Source organism: Schistocerca piceifrons, chromosome X (genome assembly GCF_021461385.2).
Source record: "Schistocerca piceifrons isolate TAMUIC-IGC-003096 chromosome X, iqSchPice1.1, whole genome shotgun sequence".
NCBI lineage: Eukaryota > Metazoa > Arthropoda > Insecta > Orthoptera > Acrididae > Schistocerca > Schistocerca piceifrons.
This window is the reverse complement of record NC_060149.1, coordinates 349,974,460-349,978,776: the sequence shown is the minus strand read 5'-3', so window position 1 is coordinate 349,978,776 and position 4,317 is coordinate 349,974,460.

The window sequence follows — 4,317 nt, the reverse complement described above, 5'->3', positions numbered from 1 at the left end:
TGTTTAGCGTTAAACTGCACGAATCGAAGTGACAGGAGCTAACGTAGAGATGGGCAGCAAATATGAAACGGGACAAACTGTTTCGAACTACAACGAGCTACGTCTGCTCAAAACACTTTGAAGAGAAATACATGTACGACACAAATGATCAGTGGCGTCTTCGTCCAATGCAACCTCAACTTCAATGTTTTCGACAACACTAAAAAAAATGAAATTGCTCAACTAGTGTCTAGAAAGCGCACTTTCAACAGTTTGGTCAATAATACTTTTAATGAGCCATCAGCAGCACGTAGTAAGTCTGTAATTTAACAATTATACTGCTGTTACATATTTTCGTACAAACAAAAAATACCGTTTCTATTAGCTAACCGCAATGGATTTCGAAGCTTACTCCATAATCTTCAAGTGATACCTACACATTTTGCATTGATTTACGTTCAGTTTGCGAGCAACAAGAAGTTATCGTGGGTGGACGAAAATATCTTGAGTCGTCTTGCAGTTGTATCTACATCGAAAACTTCATCCATATTTCGACTAATACTTTTGTTGCCACTGCCAGTGCACGCAGAAATCACCGCTATTCACTAATTTTTGACAAAAATGAAGCTAGCATAAGCTATTTGAAGTTAATCTAAGACAATTTGAAAGTGGGCAACAAAGGAGATGACACCATTGACTAACAAGGAACCCCTTGAGTGCGAGGTCGCAAGTTCAGTCTTTAGAAGGCTCATTTGAAAGTGTTGTGTTAGCAATTATGACTCACCATGTGCATCAGGAGGGCTACAGGAAGTGAGTGTCCGGTATATGTAGAGATCAGTCTTCTATGGGATGTACGTATTACACTTCACAAAATGGACATCACCGACATTGAAGAAATGTTAAAAAACAGGCCATTAATTTACACCATGGGCAACGATTGAAAAATGGCATGCCACAGTGATCACAAATGTTCGCTCCATCATGATCGAAGGCGAACATCTTGGGAGTCATAAACCGTACAGAACATTCAGCTACTTATCCACTCTTAAAGAATGCATGCAGAATCATATAGGTCTGCATCGTCAAGTTGACGTTTTGTTTGAAATTTCGTTATCTTAAGTCTTCCAATTCTGTATCACTGAAGTTAAGCAACCATCCACCGTAATCTGTCCAACAAGGTTGATGAACTACAAGACTCGCCACCTGTTTCAATATCGCTCTCACTTGTTAGGCACGTATCGTCATCATTATACTCCTCATGTACGTTGTACACACAGACAAGAGTGTACGACACCATACATTCCGCAGACTCATCTTGCAGAAAAGCTAATATTTCATCTGCGACTTATTTCTCGCTCTGTGAAACTCCTTGGGTTCCTTTCTGACGAGATGTCAACTTTGGAAACTTTTAGACATAATGGAATGTTTGTTTTGTTTATCGTTGACATTGCTCTGCTTCATATCAACACCACTAGCACGGTACCACTGTTGCGAGTTACTTGACGACTAAGCAGTTCAGCTACGCTCCGTAGTAGACTCATGCTGTGATCACCACTGGATAACTCTAGTCCCGCCCCCTGTTGCCATTAGCAGCCAGTTTTGTGGTTCATGGTGGACAATATGAGGGGCGTCGAATGTCATAAACATCATTGGCCTTTTGCGAACTCGCATTCAAGCGCTTGCTTGTAAGACAAAATGGCGGACTGGTATTCAATTTGCTTCAAACATGGCGGACGTATGGTCACTCTATTAATTTTAAACTCGTTGGGTCTATTACCGGACGGTTATAATTAAACTTTCCCTATTTAACACGTTATAAGTCAGAAACTAATTACCGTACGAGCGCCAAACTTCGTATCATTAATGTCAAGGACATGGGGAAGAGAAATAATGCATAATCTGTTCAATTGAAACACTTTTAATGTGCTACTACAGCGCATCATACCATTACATACCGGTACCATTACTTCTACAAAATGGGTTCAATGTGGCGCCCGTCAGTGTCCAGAAAAGTCTGAAAGCGCATGATTGCATTCTGCACAGCAGAACGAAGCACGTCTGTAGGTATGCTGGCTACCCCTCTTGATATGCTGCGCTTCAGGCCAGCACTTGTGTGAAAGTTCCCCAGGTAAACCCTCTTCTTCAGATAGTCCCACAACCAGAAATCACAGGGTGTAAGATCAGGTGATCGTACAGACCAACCATTTGGAAACGATTGGCTAATAATTCGATCGTTTCCAAATGTGGTTCGGAGGAGCAGGTGAACTTCACGAGCGATGTGGGTTGGGGCCCATCTTGCATGAAAACTGTTGAGTTTAATGCGTGTCTCTCCTGTAGAGCAGGTATGACTTGTTGGCGAAGCATATCATAGTAACGCTGGCCAGTCACAGTGCACGTCTTTGGTCCAACCTGTTCAAAAGGAATGGTCCAGTCCTCGTCAACTTCAACCCTTGTGAGAAAGTGGAGACCGAAATCAACACGTCGTTGTGCGTCCTGTGATGCAAGCTGCTGTTCGATATGAATCTTGTGCGGATACTTTTTGAGAATGGTTCGAAGCACCTTCCGTACAGCGGGCCACGGGATGCTCAACTGTCGTGACACAGCACGTGCACTGCTAGACGATCGGGAATTGAGCGCAGCGTTGTCTGCCTTAGCAACAGCGATTTCGTCAACCACCTGTGGTGCAACCGGTCGTCGGCCTCTTCCCGGAGCGCGCCAATTCCCCAGTTGGTTCGAACTTCATCACGCTACACACAGCAGGTGGAGAAAGAGGACCCTTCCGTAATCCTTTCTGCTGGCGATATTCTCGAAGTGCAGCTGCAGCATTACTGTTGTTTTGATAATAGAGCTTCACCAATAATGCCCTACTCCTTTTGTCCAAGCTCATGTTGACATCAACAAGTGTACTGCGACTGGTCAGGTTTGTGAGAATAACGATGATTGATCAGCGGATCTGTTGGCCATAGTTCGAACTGGACGGTGGCGTTGTGACGCGTGGAAATCATGCACCCTATGCTCTGGACATTAATACTATCAAGTTTGGTACTCGTACGGTAATTAGTTTCTGTGTTATAACGTTTTAAATAAGGAAAGTTTAATTATAACCACCCGATACTTGTGGCACGAGGTGCGCGTATCATTTTAATACTGAGACGGTGACCAGTCCTTTCCGTCTGCAGTGGAGTGAACAGTGAGCATCTTTCACGTTCTGTCTAGCAGTGCTGTTTTCCGCAAAGCTAAGAATTGTGTTTTACGGTGTCAATGACATTCACTTCATATGTCACGGGTTTGAATTCCAGTGGTTAGAATAAAGTCTGTTAGAGGAATTGGCCTCGCTTTCGCTCTCCTTAGTACTGATCTGCAAACCCAGCTCCTACTGTAATAAGGTGTTAAAGCTACATGTTTTTCTCATAATCCTGTTCAGTCTATGAAAATTGTTATTAGTTCAAGTCTAAGGTGCAGAGCTTATTTAAGGCGGATGTGGCTGCTACGGTGTGCAAACAAATCCTGGGTCTCTGTGTTATGTAGCATTATTAGTGTAGAACCTAGAGGCACTGGCGGGTGGCACCAACGACAGTCAAAAATAAAATATCGGCTCTAACGCTGTGCAGTTCAGCCAGTACCGGAATGGTGTCATACACACTCCGTTTGTATATCTGATGGTAAATGTAATTTTATGCAGCTGATTTACTGATACTTTGATTTTTCGTAAAATCTTTATTACATGTGATTCTGTTAAGCTGTTCTGATTACAGTCATTTTATAAAAGTCTTTACCTTGAATTATTTAATGGGTAGCCACAATTTGTCCGTTGGCTCTCACAGACGAGCTCTGTGTATAAATGTTACCGCCTACTACTGTAACCTGGATTAAGAAATTTAGCATTAGTTCATTAAACCTTGTGAGGGCTATAGCCCGTGTTGATGTTAATTGCTTCTGTGGGCGGAAGCTCATTAGATGCGGATCGATTTGGGCAGGTAAAATTATGAATATTCTTGTTCATCTGTAAGATTAACTTTCACTAATTTAAGCGTAGGTCCCGTTAAAGTTTTCCTAAAGCCTTCTAACTGAAATGTTGCTTGCTGCTAAGAATTGTTGATGGTATTTCTTAGAATACTAATTGATTGGCCAAGTTCTATATGGGCTACAGCCCGTTGAGATTTTAAAATTTAGATTTAAGAAAAGGAAGATTTTTTCTTTTAATTGTTTTGTGATTAAAGGTATTGCAAACCATGTGTCTGTTCAAGAACCGCCAGCCGGAGTGGCCGAGTGGTTGCAGGCGCTTCAGTCTGGAACCGCGCGACCGCTACGGTCGCAGGTTCGAATCCTGCCTTGGGC